This window comes from Gallus gallus, chromosome 3 (genome assembly GCF_016699485.2).
Source record: "Gallus gallus isolate bGalGal1 chromosome 3, bGalGal1.mat.broiler.GRCg7b, whole genome shotgun sequence".
Taxonomy (NCBI): domain Eukaryota; kingdom Metazoa; phylum Chordata; class Aves; order Galliformes; family Phasianidae; genus Gallus; species Gallus gallus.
In genome coordinates, this window is record NC_052534.1 from 33,084,735 (window position 1) to 33,110,203 (window position 25,469).

The window sequence follows — 25,469 nt, forward strand, 5'->3', positions numbered from 1 at the left end:
AATAAGAACACAATATTAGCTGTTTCAGTGCTCTGAATCAGATCAGTAAAAGATCCGTCTCTCTGATCTTCTCCTTCCAGCCAAATTCCAGGCACAGATGCCTGGAGGTGGGACAACACTACTTTTAATGCATATTTTTGCATTCCTGACCACCAAAACAAAGAGATTAGAAGTTGACTTGGCTACTTCTTATGTCTTCAACAACCACCAAGTAGTCAGTCTTTAAAAAAATAATCCTCAATTAATTGTTTCTCGTATTATAATTTAGAAGTTGTTCCCTCTCCTTCCCCCTCAACCCCCCCCCCTCCCCCCCCCCTTTAGATAACACAGCAGAAGTACTCAGCATGATAGCCTCATCAGACAGGAACAGAAATAGCAAGACTGTTTTAATGGCTTTAATGTTCAGGTTGGAACAAAGCTGCACAGATACTCAACCATCATGAAAGCTCTGCACGACATTGAGCGAAAAATGAATGAACTAGCCATCTGAAAGGTAGGCATACTAAGAATTAATTGAACATCCACTAAACAAAGGAAGAAAAAAGAGCTAATAAGGTTTCAGTAGTAACAGCCTCTGCAGAAGTTCATGAGATAATGAGGGTAGGCTGCAACAGGTCAAGGAAAACAAGAGGGCAACTTGTTCAGCTGGCATGAGCTCAAGTGCCATGGCTGCAAGACAGCTCAGCCAGAGGGAGAGAGAAACGTGTGTTTGTTTTCCTTGCACAATGAAAAATCTGACTTAAGATACAGCTTAAAATAAAAGCAACTGATCTGTTAATTGCAAAGCACAGCCCCACACAGCTAATAACCCATGCATATCACGCACATAGTCAGGAGTCAGAGGAATACACTGTTTTCCATGACTCATCAGCAGTGGGCACAGAGACTCTTGTAAACATCATCAAGCAGAGTTTTATTCATTCTGAAGTATGCATTAGGGAGTTCAGTGGACACTGTTAAAATTCTTCAAGCAGCAGTCTGGAAAATCATGCTAACAAATAACCTACCTTTGTAATCTGCTGTGCATTGAACATAACAATAAGTCACAACAGGCTGTGCATCAATAGGCTTAAGCATTCTAAGGACCAAAGCAGAAGGAAGAGCGCCTCCAGCCTTCCAAGAAGAACGCTTGCAGCCTACTAATGTACACTGATTCTACAAACAGCACAGTTCATAAATTCCAAATGTCAGGTTTTGAAAAATACTCCTCAAAATACTTAGAAGTAAACATGCATCTCTCTTGAAAAAGAGACATAGGCACCTCTTAGCTACTATCTATGATGTGTGATTTGTCTTGAGTGCTGATTTTTAAAAAGTATTATTAGTTTAGATACTATTACACACACTTAAGTTCTTACTGTAGCATAAGTTTATAGCCCCTGACACTGGTAATTGTCATTACTGGGATTTTTTGTTCTTCCCCTCACCATTGCCACCACCCCTAGATAGGGAGCAGAGCATGAAGGGTTGAATTGACTTGCCCAACAGCACAGAATAATCAAGCAACAGAACCACTGTTTCAAGTCTCCATTGTTCATTCCAGCAGACCTACGAGTGAAAAGTGTAATGGGGATTAATCACCTAAGGTTTCCTCAGCCTTTCATAACCCTCATATCTTCCTTTTTACAACCTGTATGGGGAAAAATTTATTAGACATATGTCTGCTTAGTTGTTTCTGTAATATCTGTGGTAATAAGACAATGATTCTTCACTGTACTTACTTGCTCTCAGTGGAGTACTGATTTTACTTTAGGGTACTGTACTTAAAAGAATCTGGAGAAATATTACAGGATGAAAAAAACAATTAGTCAAAGAAAACCTTAATACCAAAGATGAGAAACTAGTACTTATGTAATTTTACAGTACTTCTGTAATTACAGAGAAGATTAAAGTAACTCAAGCTATCAATCACAAGGCTTGAAAAAGAAACAGAAGCTTTTAAGGTATCAGGAAAAATTTAAGTTTAAATATTAGGAACCTCTAGTAACCATAAAAAGCAGAGAGCAAGGCAAGCTTCCGTGGCATATTCTGCAGTCACAGGTAGAACCAGTAGAAACTCGTTCATCTTTATGAGCTTAAGAATGAAGCAGTAACTGAAGAGAGTTGACCACGTGGCCTCTCCATCTCAGAGATGCACAGAATTGCCTTTTCCAGAGCTCATCTAATGAGAGAAATGTTTATAAAACACTGTGTTATCCTTGGGAAACAAAAAGAGTTGTAGTGTCACCATCTCTACAGAAACTTGGGTGACTCAATCCACCCAAGCACAGTAATGCCAACATTAAGACTTCCCAAGTCAAAACACAAAGCAGTGCAATTATGCTGATAATTTATATGCAGATTTCTTTGGAATACACTAGGAAACTTCTTACACCAAGGAACACTCCAAAAAAAAAAAAAATCACTCATGGAAAGAGTGATCACTACTAGGCAATATTACATTAATGCTTTTCCTTATTACTTAAGGCCATCTCACCTACAACAAAAATGTGTTCCTATAAGAGCTTAAATACAATGTTACTATTTCACCCAAATATATTTATTCAGCTCTCAGACTAAATACCACTCACTTGTGCAGAACATCTGAGAGTCTGAACACAGCTCTTTAATCTTAGTTTATCATTTACCTAAGTCTAACAACTGGTCTACTACCTACAGCAGTTAAGTAGGTCATATACCATGCATTAAATTTTCTACTACTCTGGAACATACTATACATTCCACATTTCTCCATAACCAGTGTTTTGACTGGTTTTTATCTTTCACCCCTGGCTTCCAAACATGTCAGTCCTTAGTACTATGAAGTTCCTTAATTTTGTCCAGATTAAGAAATTAAGCTGCATATCTAGATGCACACCCAGAACTGGATGCTACAGTTTCTCAAAAATAAGGTTAGCTTAGGTCAAGGAGGAAATTTGGATCTACCTTGAATGTAACCTGAAGCAATGGCTTCTCACAAACTCTTAATTTTGCTTATTTCAACCTTAACTATATATAGACGGCTTGCATAATGCCAGTAACCTGACTTCTTGGCATAAGACCTTGGCCCTGTGCTTGTGGCAAGATGATATTTCTCATACTGTTGTGGATGAGCAAAGGAAAGGCTTTCCTTCTCAGTGTCTGGATGTGAAGATTTAACAGAAGTACAGTGTCCATTCCAAAGATATTTCAATTTATTCCAGCCACCCATGGATGTGAAGAACCCACACAAATCGCAAGAATAGAGCTTGGATCAATGTGAACCACACCTCATCCAAGCATATGGTATCACAGCTCTGCTGGTGGTCCTCTGACACCCACAGAGAATTCCCCTGCAACTCGCTAATATAGAAGTGGTGAAAAGGACTGAAGATATGCCAGATTTTCATTAAAAATATATATATAAACTATATATATATATGTGTGTGTGCATACACAAACTATTCTCACTTCACATGAACATTTGCTGCTTGCTTATTCCAACACTCTCTTCAGTTAGTTTTCTGGCTTGACTATCTGCTTTTTAGGGCATTTCCCTTCACTGTCTCCAAGACAATGCAGAGTCCCTTTAGTCTGCAGACCAGGTTGCAAGATCTGTGAGACTTTGTCCAGGAATCACACTGCAGAAATGAAACCTGTTAATCTCCCAATAGACCATCACCTCAGTTTACAAAATGATCAAGTGCTCTCATGTCACTCACGTTACTGCTAGCACAAGCCTAGATCCACAAGTAAATAGATGAAGTAGGTAACTTCCCTCTTGACTTCACTCAGTTTAGAGAACATTCCAGTAAGTGAGCCAGTAACTCCACAGGCAGTGTGGGGAGGGCTACAAGGTGGAGAAGCTGCAAGCAGCCCCTGCATAAATAGTACTATGAGTTCCACTCAGTATGGCAAGAGGAAGGAGGCATTTGATTGGAATAGAGGTCTCCCTTCCTCTCCATCAGGAAAGAAATAGTGAGCCCCTTTACTGGGAGAAAGCAAGATGTGGGAGCTCCTACTTCAGAATTATTTCTGAACTGCTTGTTATCCTAAAAAACATAGAAGATAGGGAATTGGGTAGCAACAGCACCTTATAGGAGAGACTTATCTCCCATAGCTATGCTTACCCATCTAGTTCCTTCTCTTCTGGTTTATGAAACTGACCATCTTTGAAAATATTCCTAATAAAATGCTCCAAATGTTCATAAACTACTGAAAATACTAATAAGCATGTATTATAACATACAGCAAGAACATCTTCCTGAAGAAAAACTTCCCCTAACATACAGTACAAACCTTTCTCCCCATTGTAACAAGGTTTGCAAAGCAAAAGGAGTCCGCCCTGTAGTGAAGAGAGAGTGAGGATTTAATCTCAAAAAGATGCTGTAATTCAGAAATTATTATGGCAAGCTCTTCTGGATTGATTCTCTCATTTTCCAATTGGCAGTACGTGGAAGTTTCCACTGAGGTCCATCAAACAGGTCCAGGCCTGTCAATGCTTTCTGCAGTGGCACTTGTTCCAAATCTTGAATTTTAGAATCTGAGAGTCTCCCTCTCAGCCTACAGAGCCCGAGGCAGGTGCAGAGTAGTCTTGATCTTGCTTGAAGGCAACATCATTCTATCCTTTGTCATGAAGTGCCAGCATTTATTATGCATTCACCAGCTACATGTGAAAGGGCAATGGGATTGCTGCCCATGAACCTTAAGGGCATGAGGGAGAAATACAGATTTAACTGTCATTAAATTCTAAGGAGCTCTTGTACCAAAAGAAGTTCAGACTTCCACCACTTTTTAGCATTCTCTCCTCAAAGCCAACACAGTTGGGTTCTTTTTTTCCCTTAACTGCATTCTGAGAGGTAAGATCTGTTTTCAAAGACCTCATGCTCCTGAGCTGAGTGCAGAAGGTCACCAGACTGTGCTCTTTCTACTCACTAGTCTACCATAGGAATAAAAAGGGAGGATGCTGGGTTTGAAGTCAGATGAAAGCACTTACAATTCATTTCGTTGCAGGTTGATTTGTTTAAGGACTCTAGCTGCAGCTCTCATAAGAAATTAATTGTTTCATGAAATGGAAATGGCTCCTGCCCATTGCTCCCCACTTACACCGCATTTGAGGGAAGACGAGTCTGGGCCTTGACTCCTGAACATAAAGAAGCTGCGCAGTCATGTCACAGAATATAAAGAGCACTCAGGACAGCAGAAGTGACTGGGAAACTTCCAGTCAGAACCAAGCTATGTGACTACTAAGCAGTCTTCTCCACACCACAGCATCCTGTCCTCACTCGTGTAGTCCCGAGGGGTTAAATGATGTTACGTGCACAAGAAATGCTTTTACATAAATCTTAGAGAGCAGCCATAATTCTTCTGTTCATGTTCACATTTTAATTAACTCATTTCTCATATCTTTTCACCAGCACTAACCATTTACTTGCAGAAAGTGTGTTTACAGATGAAGTACCATTAACCACAGCAAAGATAACTCCACAAATTCTATATGCTTAAGGTAAATTACAGCTTACAGGTGAGTTACATATGTAGATAAGGACAAAACCTCACCTAGTCACAGTACCAAGAAGAGGGATGAAAAAGGATTACATGTGTCATGCTGATACTTGTCACCAGAAAGGAGTTGCCTACCTGCAGCTTTGCTATCATCTCACTGTTTAATAAAATAGGGAACAGAAGCTTTATTATCAAAGTGATCAGCTGTCAGGTCACTGCTACATGAGCCTCTTCATTGAGCTCCAAAACAGGCACTTAAGTCCTGTTGTTTATATGATCTCTTTCTGGACATAAGCATCAGCCTGGCAGAGGCAAACATTACATCCAACCAGAACAGTACATTGACTATTTCTGAGGCCACATCAGCATCTCCCAGTAAGTGCCCCAGAAAACAAAGACCACGCGAGTGCCTTTAGTCACATTTGTCTGCTATCCTGTTCCCACCTCCTGAATTTTGTCAGAGCATTTAGACATACTAAAAAAATCATTTTAAAGTAAACTTCTAATTGCACAATGCCCTAAGCTGCAGATTAATCCTTCTAAGAAAGGTTATTATTCTCAGTAATTCAACTCACAAAGTTTTGCCCTTGACAGAGAACCAAATGGCAGGTTTTTTTCCGCCTTTCTTGCCAAAGACCAATTACAGCAAGGTTTTACTAATACAGTTTAAGCCTCTATACCCCCTTCATGTTTTGCATGCTGGGAATATCATATGTTTTGATAGCTTTGTATTCTGCAGTTTTGCACGGCTGGAGATCTCAAACACAGCAATTGTTCTGCCAGGAATCACACAGGGGGCTTTCCTTTAGAAATTCAGCTGCTATGATTGTCCTGCCAGGACCCATAGCTGTGTCCTGATGTGGAATGCCCTACAATTTTACCATGTTAACAATTTAACTCCTGTATTTACCTTGAGGGAGCACAGGAACACCAGCAGTGAACTATTTCCCTTGGACTTGCCTGGGTTTCAGGATGTGATTTCACCTCACTTTGCAGAGTTTGTACCAATTAGCAAGCACTGAGGGACCTCCTTTCTGAATAAGCACATAACAGCTCAGAGGGAGCTCTGTTTTTCCAAGTTCACTATTAGAAATTCTCATGCAGTCCCTCAAAGTTTCAGCTCCCTTCTCAGAGTAGTCAAGTGTGCTTGAGTGAAGATCCTGTGTACACATCAATCACATTTCTACTGCTCTTCTGACCGTAGGTGTCACCACACTGAGGCATAAGAAACACATCCTTAGTAAGCTGTATTTCGAGAAAAAGGCTGCTTGCATTGAGGACATGTTTGCCCCAAGCCAGTACATTACGGGCTTGAGAAAACTCTCTCCTCCCAGCACATAGCAGCATTATATTAAATAACTGCAATTAGTAGAGTTAAATGAAGTGCCTTTGCCACTGGGAACAAAGAAGCAGAAGCCATGAGGACAGAGTTACTAGTGAAGCATAGTGCAATTTCTGCTTACCATGGGAAGGGAAATGATCTCCTGAAGGCAAGTAGATGTATTGTAGGGAGCTTCACTTTTCAATCCCTCATATTTTGAGGCTGTTATACATCTCACACATACAGCACCTATGACTAAAAAGCAATCTGAAAATCTGCATTTATTCTTTCTATCTAGCAATTCAATTGCCTTCAAAAAAGGAACTGTGATGCCTCTGGCTGTATCCACACCATGGGATGCCTCTCCACCATCTGCTCTTTGAAGACAGAGTGCTAATTTGTGCCAGGGAGAAAGAATCCCCTTCTAACAGGCAGGCACCTGCCCAACAGTTACCACACTGTCCCTTTGTACAGTCTGCTTCCCACCGCCTGGATATATCTGTTTTTTTCTGACACAGTGCATCCATAGGGAAAGAAAACCCTAGAACTTTTCAATATCAAACTGACTTATTTAGTCCACACAACATAAAGCATGTTTGATGATGAAGAAGCACAAGTTCATTCGGCAAGACTGACGTCAGACTTGCTGCTGCAGGTTGCAAGTAAGCAAAAGATCACACGTAAAACAAATGAAAAAATAAAACAAACTTAGGCAAGACTTATCAGAACAACTCTTCCACAGCTTTCAGTGCCCTTCCTGTTTCTCCTACATCAAGAACTCAGAGCACCATGTGCCACCAGGTTTATGCTCACCTTCCCACAGCATCTGTAGGGAGCCTCATAAAGACTGAGTGTTGGATTCAGAAACAAACTGCTGAGTGACTATCTGGAACCATATTCAGTAGCATTACTTCCCCACAATGAATGAATGTAAAATTTGTCCAGGAGTCATCTTGGTCAATATCTCATTATATGTTTACAGGTACTGCATTTCATTTGTATGTTCTCCACACCAAATCATTTTTTTTGTAGCATGATATTCACAGGCATGTAAGGAATCACTGGACCTCGGCTGACTGAAAGGCAGTATGAATTCTAATCACAAATTCCAAACAGAGAGGGGCAATGTTGGGCACATACAGATGGTGAGAAGATTTGCCCTGAATATTATGGGATCAGAGAAAAATTGTGAAGCTCCAGTGAACTTCACAACTAGAAAACATAAAGAACACAACATTTTAATTTGTATAAAATGTCAAAAGATGGAATTAACCTTGGTTTACATCACTTGAGTGCCTAGTCTAAAAGATTTATAGTTAATATGATACTATTGCAGAATTGATGAAATATCGATCTAGGAAATACAATTTAGAATCATCTATCAGACTGTTCTCCTGTTAAACCTTTTCTGATGTGTGTTGTAAATATTGCTATGTAAGTACTTACTGTTAAAAGAAAATACTTTGATGAGATGTTAAGTTCAGAAGTAGATGAAATGATAAGAAGAGTTCATACCTATTGTTTTATTGACAAACCTAGCTATTCTTGAACAAGTCAGTATTTGGTGCTAGAAAACCTGAAGGGTAGAGCTGTCCCAGAGAAGTGAGAAACAGATCCACTTTCTAAAGAGTGACTTTGAGACAAATTTATGATATTCTGCTGATGAGCAATTCTCACACAGGACTGCTCTCTCCACAGCTCCTTTGTGATCCTTGTGTTGGCCTTCTGTGATAACAAACCCCAGAGTACACCTCACTGCAGACTTGTTCTACGTTAGTGCATTTTTGCAGAAGTGAATCTACTACATGAAAAATGGAAGCATTCTGCAGACAACTTATTGAGAGAGGTACACCAGAAAGGTTATGTTACTTCCTCTGGTGGTTGCTTATCTTTTGCTTTCAGTTGTTGAGGGTAGCGTAGGGTATTCAGAGACAGCAGCTTTACGATGGTCAAAGTCTGTGAATTTGTAATAGTCCCCATTTTTTTTCTTTCTGCATCCTCACAGGCAGCTTCCGCTAGTAATTATCCATCTTCCACTCCTCTCTTACTTTATTTTGTCCTGCCCTCAAGCAGAACTAAATCAATACATAGAGCTGAAGTTCATTAACTCACTACAGTATAATTCTCTATTTGTGATATCCTACGAGAGCATGGTAGAAGGCCTTACACTATAGAGACCTTATTATACTTCAAAATCATTTTTAGAAATCCCTCTGTCATGTAAAATAGTTAAAACTGAGCTGTGGTAAAAATAATCAAAATACTTATTCAACAGTCTCTAAAGAAAAAATGTGGATTTTTTTTTTTTTTTGAGTCAATTTACTTTTTTACTAGCTTGAATATTCAATAAATTTTACTGGGCATTTTAAAATGAAATCTGCTCAAACATTTGTATGCATTCCTATGAGAAGTTTAGAATTTTATTTTGCACTAAAAACATGGAAAAACTTTTAAGGTCGAATTTTAACTACCTGACAGCATCACACATGTTCTGGTAATACTGGAGAAATAGAATCATAGAATGGTTTGGATTGGAAGGTATCCTAAAGACCATCTAGTTCAAACACCCCAGCCACGGGCAGGGCTTCCCCCCACCAGCTCAGGCTGCCAGGGCCCCATCCAACCCGGCCTTGAACACCTTCAGGGATGGGGCACCATAGCTTCTCTGGGCAGCCTGTGACAATACCTCACTGCCCTCTTAGTGAAGAATTTCTTCTTAACATCTAATCTCCTCTTTTTCATTTTAAAACCATTCCCCTTATCCTATTGCTATCACATGATGTAAAAAGTCAGTCTTCCTCTTGCTCATAAGAGCCCCTCAAGTACTGGAAGGCCACAATGATATCTCTGCAGAGCCTTCTCTTTTCCAAGCTAAACAAACTCAGCTCCCTCAACTTTTCTTTGTAAGAGAGGTGCTACAGCCCTTTGATCATCTTTGTGTCCCTTCTTTGCACCCACACCAACAGCTCTGCATCTTTTCGTGCTGGGAGCCTCAGACCTGGATGTGGGTATAGATGAGGCCTCACGAGAGTAGAGGAGGACAGTCTCCTCCCTCTCCCTGCTGGACATCCATCTTTTAATGCAGCCTAGAATTCAGTTGGTCACCTGGGCTGCTAGGATACACTGTTGGCTCGCATCAAACTTTTCATCCACCAGGACCCCCAAGTCCTTCTCCACAGGGCTGCTCTCAAGAAGTTCTTCTCCCAGTCTGAACACATATCTGGGACTGCCCTAAACAAATTGCATCACCTTGCTCTTGGCCTTGTTGAATCTCATTATGTTCACGTGGGCCCACTTTTCAAGCCTAAGTCCCTCTGGATGGCTTCCCTTCTTTCTTTTGTATCAACTGCACCACTCAGCTCAGCGTCATTGGCAAACTTGCTGAGGGTACACTCAACCCCACTGTCTATGTCATCTAAACATGGAGCTGTTGACCACAGCCCTACATTTAACCAATTGCTTATCCCCCACATAGTCCACCCTTAAAGTCCATTTCTCCCCAGTTTAGAGATGAAGATGTGGTGTGAGAACATGAAATGAAAAATAATAGTGATAACTCTCATTAGTCATAGAAAGCTATAATTTTATTGTTGTAATAGGAACGAGAAGCATGTTCGTAGTCTATTAGTACTACAGTTCACTTTTTTACTTATTGATATGTAATCTTTTCAAGTTTTATGACAAGAAATGCTAGGCCTTTATTTTGATCCAGGAATTGCAACAAATCCATACATTTTTACAAACTGAGTCTCAGCATCTGAGAAGGAAATGCCTGCTTCTGCAGTTGGAAACTGGGTGTAATGGTTTATACAGAATAAAGTGTAGGCTTTTACTGTTGTGCTGTTAAATTCTTGTCTAAAAAACCCCACAAGACTATTTTGGCATCAGTACAACCATGAGGGCCTGATGTAGGTAAAACATTATGCACTGCTCTATTGCTTCTCATTCAGCAGAGTTGTTACATGAGGCACTTCTATTTTGTGACACAGTACTTCTCTGATAGCGCTGTAGTATTTTTTTATTTAGTGTAGTTAGTGTACCTTGCACATTCCAAGAAATAACTCTTTAAAATTCAGCACAGCTTGATGCTGTACAGTGAAATTGGTTCCCAGATAGTCTTAGGCACCGTTTGATTTCAGGATAGGTATAGGCCTGCCATTGTATAACATACTTTTAACGACACCTGCAAAGATTTTATGTGATGATGCTGCCTATTGTGACAGAACTAAAAAGCCCCTCAACTCTCAACAAACTGAAAAATAACAAAAACTTACAGTGAGTTATTTTACTCTTTTTGTGTGTGAAGAGAAACAGAAGATTTTATGCTGAATTAAAATATGTTTGAAGGGCAAAAATATGAAATAGTGCTTCACTGAAGCATTGCTTCTAAGGTCACAGCTTGTTTTTAATGAAACATCTGCAAAAAAAAGAAATATTTCATCTTTCTGCTTTTCTCTTCTGTAAAGATAAGAAGAAAGTTTTAATTCTAAATTATACATTTCAAAATATACACAATGCAAGAGAATAATGTATTTTTACTCTTTTTAATAATCTAAAATGAATACTGACTGACAACACAAGTTAAGTGTTTGGAAGAAAAATGCATTGTTTCACTGAACTAATAAATTACACTAAAATGAGGTTATTTTTCTTCCTTTATATTTATAGAATAGAAAAAAAGCACCTAGCTATCCTCCATTTCAGGCTTTTTTAATGTCAATGTAAAAGATACGTATGACATTACTCTTATAATCATAAAAAGAGAGGCCATTAAAATGAAATTAGAAATGCTGATGAATAGTATTTGGATAAAATGAGAAACTCTTCTAATGGATTTGTGTAAAATTTTAATGAGTTAAACATTTTATAAAGAGATAGTTCTTTTATAAAAGTCAAAAGTTGAAATAAGATAGAATTACATTCATGTAGTTGATTTCAAATATGGTATGATGGAATGCATATATATTGTATTTGGTCTATTAAAAGAAGTACCATTATCAGTTGAGAATGTGATTTCATATGTCATTAAAAGGGTAAAAAGGAAATTGCTTAAACTTTGATTTTAAACATATGGGTAAGATGATACTGTGATGCAGTGGAGACTCAAAATCATTTAAGAAAAGGAAAGCAGTGAATAAATGTCTTCACCAATAAAGGAATACACTTTACTGGAAAGTTAAAACCGAACTTTAAATATAGATTAACTATTATAAAATGTAATGCAGTTTAATGTACAAAAAAAATTAATTTTCTTCAATATTGGCTAGCGATGTATGGATTAATTCTCTTACACTAACAAAACTTTACTGCAATCTGGGTATATTTGCAAATATAATACTTCAGGAATATTAGCAACAAAAGAACAAATAGGTCCCTTAAAGAACTCAGTATGGAAGGTTACTCATCCAGTCTTCCTGGAATACCAAGTTGATCTACCACTATAGCCTACCAGAAGTGTCCGGCTATTAACAGAGAGGTGGTCTCACTACTCATAATCTCCAGCATTTATACAGTATCTCCTTGCTGTAACAGCTGAAGATCCTGAATAAGAAGTATCTTAAAGCTGAGGATACTTGATTTTCTAAATAAATGTAAAGATACTACCTGAACAATGATGCAAGTTTGGACAAGACATGAGACAGATGCATGCTCTGTCCTCACTGGTAAATCAGTATCTGTCAGGGAAGAAGGAAGGTGTACCTTGGGTGTAGGAAGGTTTACCTTGGTGTACTGATGGACAGTTGGCTGAATATGAGCCAGCAGTGTGCCCGGGTGGCCAAGAAGGCCAATGGCATCCTGGATTCTATCAGGAATGGTGTGGTGAGCAGGACTAGGGAAGTAATCCTGCCCCTGTACTTGGCATTGGTGAGGCCTCACCTCAAGGACTGTGTTCAGTTTTGGGCACCTCAGTACAGAAAGGATATTGAGATGCTGGAGCAGGTCCAAAGAAGGGCAACAAGGCTTGTGGAGGGCTTGGAGAAGATGCCCTATGAGGAGAGGGTGAGGGAACTGGGGCTGTTTAGTCTGGGGAAAAGGAGGCTGAGGGGAGACCTTATTGCTCTTTTCCAGTATCTTAAAGGTGCTTACAGCAAGAGCGGGGTTGGTCTCTTCTCACTGGTGACTGGTGACAGGACAAGGGGAAATGGCCTCAAATTGCGCCAGGGTATGTTTAGGTTGGATATCAGGAAACACTTCTTTACAGAAAGGGTTGTTAAGCACTGGAATAGGCTTCTCAGAGAAGTGGTTGTGTCACCAACCCTGGATGTGTTTAAAAACCATTTGGATGTGGTGCTCAAGGACATGATTTAGAGGAGGGTTGTTAGTTAGGGTAGTATGGTTAAGTTGTGGTTGGACTCAATGATCTTTAAGGTCTTTTCCAACCTGAGTGATTCTATGATTCTATGACTCTAAGGTAAATTAATTAAGTTCTACCAGCATGATCTTCAATTTCAGAATACTTCCATGGTCTTGGGAAAAATACCAATGGTCTATTGGTATTATATTATTATATGGACCAGTGATATATCTATGATATATCAATGATCGGTTACAGACAAATGCAGGAAAAGGAAGCTTTCTAATGAATGAGAAGTATACTCTTGATATCTGTATGTTTACACTGAACATCTGAACAGACAGGAGAAGTTCGTTCAAATGGAATTCTGTAGTGCTTGACATACAAAGAACTGAGGAATCGTGATTTCATTGGAAGAGGTATGCAGTGCCTCAGTAGGTCAAAGCATTTGTAAGAAGTGTCTGGAATAAGGAATAAAAAACTAGCAATTGTACTGTCTTTATAGTTGGACCAATGCAATGTACACGTTACTGACTGTGGCTTATTTCATCATAAAGCCTTAATGTCCTTATTTAGGTTACATTTACATTAACTTGATGATGTGTTGTGTTTTTTGAAGGCTAAGTACATCTAAATATTTATAAATACATCCATATAAATGTATATTCTGACAGGTACCTCAGCTTGAGACTCGTACTTTATAAATGCAGAGCTAGAAAGTTATATTGACTTTTGTTCATACTGCAAGGAAAGCAAAGCATATCACTAATGTTTCTGTCTTGGATTAAGCCATTGTTATCACCATAAGATAGAATCTGTTGTAATAAAATTTAGCACGCCCTATATGTGAGCAGAATCTAAGGTGAAATGCAATTGAAGATGTATATTATGTCTGGTACCAGCTGTGCATACAAAGGAACCTGTTGCACAAAAAAAGACTTAGTAAGAGTTTTATGGGTGTGTTAGACTGTATTCTGTGCACATGACTGAAGAGACGAGCTTTGCCATTTTTGTCTGCTCAAATACTGATACTTTAGAATTGGAGCACAACAACAACTAGGCACTCTGTATTTTATCTAATAGGTTTCAGTGAATACTCTGTCTACTACAGAATTCCAAGAAGGTGATTCTTCATTACCCCACACGTACAATTTATTCTGTTTTTCAATTTGTCTTTTGTTTTTAGACAAAATTCTTCCAAATCAAAGTATCCCACACAGATCATAATCAATTCCATTTGGATAAGAGACAGGAGCTCCCACTATTATTTTTTTTCCTCTTGTATGGTATTTTTTTAGCTCCTGTTTCAGAGTAATAAACATTCATAAAGTTTCAGAGTATAAACATTCCTCTTAGAATCATGTTGTGCAAAGAAACACCTTCACTATGAGGACATGGTGCCAGAATACGCATTAGGTATTCCCTTCTGTAGTTACTGAGCATGCAATAGGAAAAGAGGTCTTGGGACTGGGACAGGACCATGTTAAGAGCCATGTTTGGTTTCCAGCTAGATATTAATTTCCCGTGTGGTCCCTACCTGGCTTCCATGTCACTATGTGTTTCCTGATGGGCAAAATAGGATTATGCTTCATTTCTGTCTCACTCTCTCTCTCTCTCTTTCCTTTACTTTATTCTTCCTTAAATGTAAGTGCTTTTACCTCTTGCAATATGATGGTTCAGTGTGTAGGATATTGAGCTGTTAGGAAGAGCAGTGTGATAGTGTTTGCCCAAGACCACCAGAACTGTATTCTTAAGTAAATATTTGCTGTGTTGGGTCCAGATTTCATGTTCATTACAGGGGGCCTTCAAGAGTCACACATCTTAAAATACTCAACTGTACATGACTTTATGCCAATGTTATTTGTGTTGACAATATCTTTTTATGGCATAATACTTTTTTGTCATTTTCACTGTAGATGTCATAGTGAGGGCCTTCCACAGTGTTCTAGCATTTGCCTTGCTGAGCAAAGTAATTATAATGTAGTATAGCAGTTAAAAACTTCAAATAACTTAGCAAGTTCATTGGAGAAATAATTTCTTAGTGTAAGGGCAGATGGAAAGAAAGACTGGAAAAAATTACCAGGAAGGACAAACATAATTAAAGAAAAAGTGTGAGGACATAAGCTGAAACATGTCAAAAAGAGACAAATTCCTCTTTAGCTACAGCTAACTTTTTTTTTTCTCTATCCCTCCATCCTCCCTTCTTATTTTCCCACCTCCTCAGTTTATTCCTCATTTCTCTTCTATGCTGTGACCTTTATTTTTTTCCATATTCCCTTATCAATTGAGATTCTCGGTGCAGAATCTTTCTAGCATTTAAGAATAAAATGCTATAATGCTATTTTAAAACCGGTGTTGCTAAATTGCACTTTCCCTTCCCACACACACCTCTTGTGCTATTTCTGTGTCTGCCCTTCTTTGTCAAAGCCAATTCCTTCTGGAAAGTGTTCAGAAGTAAAGAATAATTGGGGGATACTTCGGCAAATTGCTTTAAGTTAGTAGGAAACTAGGTGAAGAATGACATCAGAAACAGTATCAGGAGGAAGGTTTAAGAAGGGCAAAACCTGACACACCAGCCTGCAGAACAGCAGATCATGCCCTCATGACTTTTACACTACTCCAAACAGCTAGGTGCAGCAAGGAAGGGCTTTTCACAAGTAGTTAAGATCAGATGCTATTGGAGACAAGCAGAAATGTCTATATATTCCAGGGTAAAATTTCCTCTGTCCTATGAAAGGATGTTATGAAAAGACATACTCCATTGTCTCTTCTGTTGGTTGCTGGCTGTTTAAAATCAAAAAATGCTTTCAAGCTGATCAGGACATGGGTCCAGATCAGCAGGATCCTAATTCTGCCCCCCTTGACAGTGCCAGAAAAAACAAGTTTTACCCGAAGCCGTGTTTTTATCCCAAGTTTGTGACTGTTACCAAAATGCACACTGACAAGATAATAAATAATCTAGTGATCTGTCTCAGAGATGCAAACCAGAACATTTAACTGGCTATCTGATAAAAGTGGTCATTGTAGTGAAGTGGGTAAGTACAGAAGAGTAAATGTTGTTTGAGTAATATACTACATAAATACTATGACCTGACAGCTTTATTCCTATCAGTGCAAGAGTTTGCTTGTTTTTTTTTTTCCTGTACCAGTAAGACCAATGAAACCAGCAGGATTACTCCAGACATAAGGTGCTATTTGAAGTTAGTGATCCAGGGCCAGATTTTGTGAACAATGTGGCTTTCATTCAACTGCTGTTTATACACTATCATAAACCTATTATTTCCTCTGGGTTACCAAAATAAGTGAGATTAAATCCATCTTTCCTACTTCCCGATATACATTAAGAACTATTTCCTTTAATATCATAGCAAGTTAAAACACTGTAAGTTTTAATTAGATTCTATTCCACTGTTTTTTAAGGCATTAATATGCCTGGAATTAGAAGTCAGCAAGAAGAGAAACATTTTACAGGGAACAGAAAAATCTATTTGTGCCCTGAGTGCTTTCATCAATATAAATCAGAAATACGAGCAGTGAAAGAATACTATCAGACTAATTCTCCGTGTAAAAAAACAATATAATTACTACTCCGTATGAATTTTTATATACTTTTGTATATTAGACACTGCAATGCAAGTACTGCTTTGGTAAATGCCTTGCTGTAATGGGATTTTGAAGATAGAGAACCTCTTCTGAAGAGGATTTATGGCTGTGTCTCCAGAGTTAATAGATAGATTTTGAATGTGCACGCTAAGAAACAATTTGATTTCCTCTAAACCAATACACTAAATTATCAAAAAAACACTTGGTAACATTGATTTTGAACTTATTTTAAAGAAGCACTTAGCTGTGCTCTGGCTATTGAATTTCTGAGAGTAACATGGCAGTGAGAGTGTATCTCATGAGCACATGGTATTATCTCACCTTGCGACAGCAATTGAAACAACATACAGTGACAAGGAATAATATAGATAAATAGAGATAAGTGGAAATGAACATAAGGAACTAGCATAAATCATGCAGAGGTGTCCCTTCCATGAAGTGTTTTTCAGCTGACAGTATAAAAACAGTCCTCTCAAGCTCACTTTTACTGCTTCCTTCTATGCAGACTTCTTCTGATGGTTTCCTGCTTTTTTCCCTACCTGCCTTTCCTACCTGCATAGAAGTCCTTCTATGATTTAAAAAAAATATGTGTATTTATTTATTTATTTATTTATTTATTTTTGTGAGAAGGGACAATCATGGCAATTGCCAGAGGTCCACTAAGAGAACGTAAGAAGTGGTTCCAGTCTTTTCCTTTGCCCTTTCTCTGGTGACCTGTCATAAAACCCAAAGGAATGGCAAGGAGCTGCTACAGGATAGGTTGAGCTTGGGTATCAGGAAAAGGTTCTTCACCAGAGGGTGGTCAGGCACTGCAACTGCCTCCCCAGGTGTGTGGTCGTGGTGCCAAACTTGATGGAGTTCAAAAAACATCTGGACAATACTCTTAGACATATGGTCTGATTTTTGGGTGTTTCTGTGCGGAGGCAGAGGTTGGATATGATGATCCTAATGGCATCCTTCCAATATGGGATATTCTATGATTCTATGAAAGGCTGAGCCTAGTGGTTGTCAGGGCTTTACTGGACACATCTCATCTTCCAATCCAAAACTGTGCACAGACAGACTGTATGGACATTTTAAATTGCTATAAGATTTGAGAATGTCTTCCAGTTCAGCCAAACCAGGTACTGCTTCAGCATGCTGCACTTCTAGAAATGACGTTTGTGTGTGTGACATATTGCAGTCAAATCTCACACACTTTTGCACTGATGGCTTGTCCCACTTCTACACTTTGGATTTATATCATGAATGAAGAACACATTCCTGTATCTGAAATTTCCTGGGGATGTGGGATTTGCTGTGCTCAAAGCAAGCAGTACATGCACACATACTTCTGACTGGGAATAATGGACAGAAAGACATGAGCCCAGACTGCATCCTCTCCTTCTGCTGTGGTGCCTTGTAAATCTGAGACCTACTTGCTCACCACATTGTCTGAAACTGACCCCTTCATCTTCCAAATTTTTCAGTAAGTTCTGTCTTCTTAGTCTTGCTTTTAGCAATTCAGGTCGCTAAGTGATGGCAACACAGTTATCTATTGCCCAGCTACACAGAGGAAGGCTCTGGCTAGCTGACTCCCTAGCAAGTGAGCTTGAAGAAATTAATATTCCTTGTTTCATATATTTAGGAGTAGCAATAGGATCCTACGATCAAAGTTTTCTTTAATTACTAGTTACAAGAACAGTTTGATACAGACCAGAAATATGTTGGATATTCACAGGTAACGTTATTTTTCTCAGAAATGAGCTTTGATTTCTGAATACAGAGTGAAGAGACAAAGCAATAAATGGAATAGATAATTTTGTTTGCTGCTAATAATTTATCAGCTCTAATCAGGGTGAAACATATCCATTAAAATGTATGCGGAAATGTGATGATAGTATTAGGAGCGCCTCACTATTGTTAATTCATTCAGTACTCAGTGTAATAGCACTGATCATAATTAACTCCTCTGGTATTAATATGGTTGTCATACAATATGTGCAGTATTTGCATGAGAATTCCACTCTAGATTCTCATTAATTAAAACACCATAAAAGTGTCAGGGCTTTAATTTGCCTTACATTAAATACTATAAGGCTTCCAATTTTTTCCTCTTAGAATTTATCAAAATACTGCTGCTACATTAATTTTAGCCAGAAATAATAGTTTGTAACCACCTATTTATCAACTTATTACTTTAATATTTAAAGCTCTTTCATTTTTCAGAGGATTGCATTTGCTAATGGACAGAGAAGGAACGTTAGCTTAATATAGTAACGTCTGAGGTTTTATTTGGCCAAATGTCATCAATTTTCTGAATAGGCTTCTCTACCATTCTTCACAAAATGCCTGCTTTCAGACCTTCCTCCACCAGGGACAGCAGCTTCCTGAGGGACCAACAGTGGTGGATGCTTCCCAAGGTCCACCAGGGTCCCACCACCCCAGGGAAAAGTAGGCCACCGGGGGCACCAGGGCAGCCCTGGGCATCAGGGACCTCCTTGGGGATGGGCCAAGGCTAGGATGTGGGCTCATGGCTGACAGGGTGGGATCAGACCTCATGAGGAGAACCTGAGTTAGGCACAGCACAGGGATGGCCAGGCAGGGCCATGGTGATGAGCTGGGGTCCAGGCCAGGCCTGGATGTTCGCCTGGGGGTCAGGATCCTGGTGTGTGTCAGTGGGGCCCATGGCTGGCACCAACACAGCTGTGGCACAGCAGAAGCTGTAAGCACCAACATGGCTGAGTGGTGGAGGTTTCAGTTAAAAGCAGTGCTGTGGGCCTGAGATCTCCCGGCAGTGCTGTCAGAGCCACCAGGAGCAAGGGGCTGCCCTGGCTGCATTGTCCTCAAGTTGGCCCTGATCTCTGGCAACTCACCCTGGAGGAAACATGGCCTGTTACCCAGATGTTTTTTGGAAGTGAAGTAAAAAGGCAACTGGCTATTGTATCAGTGGGTTTAGTGCCCTATACAACTACACCTCTGCAGAAAGTTATTATGAGCTCTCTGAAGGTCTTTTCACTGTCCTCTGGTTTCTCCCAAGCCTACATCTTGCCATATAGCTTTAATGAAGTTGGCTTTCAGTTGGCTTCTAGAAATCTATCATCAGAGCAACAATACTGAGAAATTCTGAATTTCCTTAATCCTTGGTAGTAGCAAAAACTGGTGGCTACAAGATGAAAATGATGCTATTCACAAGTTTACATATGCTTTGGATATGGTCACAGCAGCATGGAGAAGGAATGGTTGTATGCTTTTTATGTTCACATCAGTATCCATCAGACCTTCTGATCAGCCATGAACAGTCTATGGGACTGACACAACGTACTTCCCAGAAAGTCTTCTAGGTGTAGAAAGAAGCTCTGATTCAGCTCTTGTCCACAGGAGTTTTGCTATTAGATTGAATAAAGCATGATGTTACTCACTGCCTTTGGCTATGGCAGCATGAGCAAAGGACACGTGGGATGAAGTAGTCCAAGAGTAGTAGCACTTTGGTATGTAAAGAGTAAATCTATATTGTGCATTGCCTCACTTGTTAGAAACATTGAGTCTTGACCAGCTGGAGGCTTGCCCTCTTACAGGGGTCACATTTAGTTTCCTTGTTCTTGTATTTGTAGCTCTTTGACAGCTGAAGAAAACAGAGAGGTTTCCTGGAGGATGACTAAGAGATGCAAAGTGTCCTTGTGTCTTAATGTCGTCTTTGGTGACGTTAAGATTCATAACGTGATTCCCTCTCTGGAGTAATTTAGTTTATTCTGTTCGCTGCATAGGGACCTTAACTATAGGAAATACCAAGTGAGATGGTGTGAATGTGGTGTTAAAACAATGATCTTGCTGGTGTACACAGGGAAGGCTGTGCAAGCATGATCCTAGTATGGCACATCTGAAAATTAGTTTATGGGCTGCTAAAGGAGTTGAAGTGATGAGTCAATGTTAGTGTTCCCACAGTTCAAGCCTGTGACAAGGATATCTTGTTATTCAAGACTTTAAAAAGTCATTAGTTGAATTTTAATTCCTCAGCCCAAATGCAAGAGTTTCTTAAAAAAATCTCAAGGTGTAGCAGAAATGCTGAGTCAGGGCCTGAACCAGAGCTCGAGCACCTAGTGGGAAGGCAGGGCCAACACAGGGGAGCTTAGGTGCATGCAATGCATCTAAGTGACCAGAAGGGGTGGAGCCAGGATCCACCCCTTCCCAGGCCTCATTTAAGGATTGGTAGTGGAGGTGAGGGTGTCTTGTTGGAGATTCCTGTGTGCTTGAGGTCTTCTGAAGGTAAGCATGTTCTGTCCTTTGTTTCTGTAGCTGTTGTATTTGAGCATCTCCTCACTTGCTGTAGCCTAGGACCTTGCTACTCTGCTGCCATTGCTGCATTTTCTGTTGTGTTATGCAATGATTTTCTTACTTGTTTTTCATTCTTGCTATGTTTTAGTTCTTCAGAATATGTTTTCTCTGTCACTTGCATATGAAAGCTGGAAAACTTGGCTTCCAAGTTATCTAATGAATCCTGAGGCTGAAAGTAAAGCACTGAACTGCCTGTAGTCATGCAGTAAGCTGCTTCAGGGCAAGACTATAGTATAAAGTTCAGAGATGTTTAAACCTGATGTGGTAAAGATGCAGCTGTTACAGCTGGTTGTATCTTGATTGACTTGAGGGATTGGCTTGCAGTACCTGGATGGTGCTGGAAACGTTGGTCAAGGAGGCTGTAGAGCTATATATAGTTTTAGGAGAGTTACTTCTCTATACTTTCCTAAACTACAAATGTTCTGTTATGCTGCTTTAATAGGTCTGACACTTCTTGCTATAGAAGCACGTAAACTGTACATGGAATCTAGCTCTTTATTTTCAGACTGAACAATACAGGATCTGTAAACCATCACAGGGTTAATTAAAATTTCATGTTTCTTTTATTTTCATGCTGCCTCATTTATATTCAGAGCATGTCTTAGGCAGGTTTATTTTTGATAGATTGTTATCCACAATAAATTGAAATACCTTTCATAGTGCTCCTGTAAGATAAGAAAAAATTACTCTGGTTATATTTGTAAATCCTAGGTGAATATGTCTGTAGATTGATTTGTGCTGTAGGTTTCCACCTTAATTTAAGCATGCTGAAATGAGCCTAAGGCTTAATCGTTTTTATCAGCTCTCTAAGAAAATATTGGAAATTATTAATTGATCATGCATATTTAAATATTAATACAGCAGTAAAATAATCATTCTTATCACTGATATACGCTGTGGTCCAACATCCATCCATCAGTTCAGGCATTTGCTATTCTCTTTGTTTTCTTTTCCTACAGGGTAGTTTGTGACATGATTATAGCATGTCTGTGGTATAGTATTATACGAAGAATACTGTTTTGGTGCCAGTGCTATTAAAGTAGCTGTATACTTGTGTTGACACTTGTATCAGACCAAAGGGCTGAATGAATGACAGGTTCCACAAAAACATCCCAAATCTTGTACAATGAAATGTGAAAAAGAGATCCTGTGGACCTTGTCCAAGAAAGAATTATTTTTCTGAATATAAAGAAATGTGCAGGAAAAAATCTTAGAATCATAGCAGCCTTAGAGTTGGAAGGAATCTCTGAAGGCTGTCCAATCCAACTCCCCGGCAATGAACAGGGACACCACAGCTAGATCAGGTTGCCCAAGGCCTGATCCAGCTTCACCTTGAAAGTCTCCAGGGATGGGGTATCAACTATATTACTGGGAAACCTGTTCCAGTGCCTCACTACCCTCCCTGGAAAAGATTTTTTTTCCTTATATCTAACCTAAATCTACCCCTCTTTGAGCTTGAAATTGTTTCCCCTTGTTTTATCACCACAGACCCTGTTGAAGAGTCTGATCGTGATCTCAATGTGTCCACATTATTCCTATCCAATTAGGTCTTTACTTGTTGTATCCTTAAGAAGATACAGTTTGCAAAGACAAAAAAAAAAATTAAGGTAAGTAAAAGAGAAAAATTGTAGCCAGAACTTAAATATATGTTTAAATATATAAAATCTTTTCATTCTCTTTTTGTATACTTCTATACAAGATGCATTTTTGCATGCTTCAGGGAGATTTGTTTTAGGAGGCAATTGAAGATGTGAGAATCAGCTGTGCTTACCCTTTCCTATGATTACTTGGTATCGTTGAGCCATAAATATAACCAATCGCTGGCATCTGAATTCCAAGCAAAAGTTGATAAAATGTCTTCCCCTAGTGTGAAAAGCTCTTCAGGGACTGATAGAAATCTGATCTGGTTTAGGTCACCTGAGATAGGAACAGTCTCCTGGAAGATGCTTTCTCCCTCTGTAGGCTACTGGAGTGCCCAAATAGTTGTCCCAACATGGAGGTATTTAAGTATCTGATAAAGTGACATGTGACTGGGCCTACATCTGCAAAATGTAAAGATAACTTTTCAGAGACTTGTAAAAAAATTTTAAAGCTTATGACGGATAAATCACTCTAGTGGCTGGTGAGCCAGATAAGGAGTCAGGTTTAGACATGGCCAGACCAGATTCTCCTCCCTTGCTGGGTGAAATTTGAACAACTCTTTGTTTCCTTCAGGTCTTCCTCAAAGAACTCTCTCTTCTCAACTCTGTACAGCATCTAGCACAATGGGATTTGAAGCATGAGGTAAACTTTTGTGTGCTGTCACAAAAACACAAGTAATTTCACATTTAGAGTTCCTTTTATTTGCAAAAGTGTTGTGTTTTGAAGCTGTCTTCTCTCTGCAGTGGGGAGGCAGAGCCATGCAATTTTTACACGCTCCCTTGTCAAAGAGGAGCTTGTAACACATAAACTGGAAGAAGCTGAAATGCTGGAAGAGTTTGTAAGAATTCTGACAGAAAAAATGATGTATTTAGAATTCTTCCTACTGTTTTTACTGGCAGCCAACTTACGTTCATTTGTGAAAACTCTGTATTCTAAATTGGAATAAAGCTAGTGATTGGCAGAGATTGGCTGCTTGCTTAAAATCTCTGTCAATGAGGAAGAGGCCCTTTGATATCTTATGCTGAGCAGGGATTTCCCTATTTTGAGAGTCAGAAGTGTGAAACTTGAAGGCATGGTTTGTAGTCAAAAAAGTGTTTCTCACAGTGTGACACGTTTTTATATTCTGTGCTCTAATGTGTTTTCTGAGTTCCTATCTGTTTAAGAGCTATTGCTGAGAAGACAGGGTTTTGCTGCTGCAGAGCTCATGTAGTGGCAGAAGGGCAAAAGATATCGTACTTTGCCTTTTGCAGTGTCAGTAAAACTATAACAAAGCCCAGAAATATACAGTTAATGAAACTTGTTTTGTCTTCTTTTTTCCTGTGCCCCAGTAATGAAATGATCTTGGCTGCCTAGCGGGTCTCTACTTGCCTATCTGAATTCCATAATGATCAGATCTGATGGGGTAAATACTTAGAGAAAGTTGCATAACTGAGATACTGTATTTCCTTTCTGATGCTGTTTGCAATTTTTGAAGAGATGCTACCAAGTTTGGTAGGTCTGACTCACTGTCTTTATATATTTTTTCCTATTTAAAAGCCTTATGCAGTCTTTTATGTACTTGTTTCATTGTGTCCTCAAACCCAAAGGCGGGCTTGTGAGACTGGTTTATTTATTTCTCTCTTATCAGCAGGGCTAAAGGAGATATAACATCTGCCTGTCAGCCTTGCCTATATTCTTATAGTGCCATGGATAAATGGCAAATCTTGCAAGATTTTTTTGCCACTAAAAATTGCTGTGTGTACTACAAAAAAAAAATCTGTGATCTATGTCTTATGTACTGCTCTGGTTGTCAACTTTTAAAAGTATTTATGTCTATCTGCTTGGACACATCTAAAGCATTTACTTAGCTAAAAAATTGTATGTCCAATTCTTAGTAAGAGCGAAGTGATGTTGGTAGATAGCATTTGAGTATTTCACAATATAGCGATCAAAATAAATTGTGAGCCTTTTACTCTTTTGAGTACTCCAAAGCTTGGTTGTCTGTATCCTCACTAACCTTTCTTTGAGGTAACCCAATCTTAATGGGGGACCGTATTTTGATATTTTGGGTATACTTAAGATCATGAGGTAGGAAGCAGGGTGTTTTTTAAGCTCCCTTCTGGTATGGTCTCTGTCTTCTGCACAGCTCTGCATTCTACAGCCCTACTTTGCTTTTTTTTTTGCTGTTAGAAGGCAGGAACACTGCTGGAGATAAAGACAGAGTCATGCTAGGAATTGCACCTCTGTGTAGTAAAATTCTCCTGCAGTGTTGTCTATGGAGTTGGCCACTGACATCCAACAGCATGTATGGAACAAAAGACTTTTAAGAGGAGGACTGCGGTACTGCTATACAAATAGGGGATCCAAAATCTTGGCTTGCCTGGAAAATGCAAGCTGAGTAGTCATACGGTACTGACCTATAACAATGTAGATTGCTCCAGAAATAAAGCCACCTCTTTATTTCCCCAATTAGCTATGCATTTTCATCAGCAATGACCAAGAGCCTCCATACAATGCTTAATTTAAAAAAAAAAAAAAAAAAACCAACAACAGAACTGCACCAGTGGAGGTGACCCTCTGTTTCACAACAACATTGCTAGGAAAATAGGCAGTCCACCTTTCATTGGCACAAACTCATAGAAGTCAGAAGGTGCCAAACCTGGATTATTTGGTGGGTATGGTGGGACAGTCCAGCCAAGATTAGCAATGATCTCCTTGGTTTTCAAACTGGTATGAAGTCTGGTGTTATTGTGTTGCATGAGAAAGGTTGCTGTCTTCTCTGATCTGACTCCGGAAGTTCAGGCCTTCAGCTTAGTCAGTTTCACAGTGTAGCAGTCAGAGCTGATGGTTTGT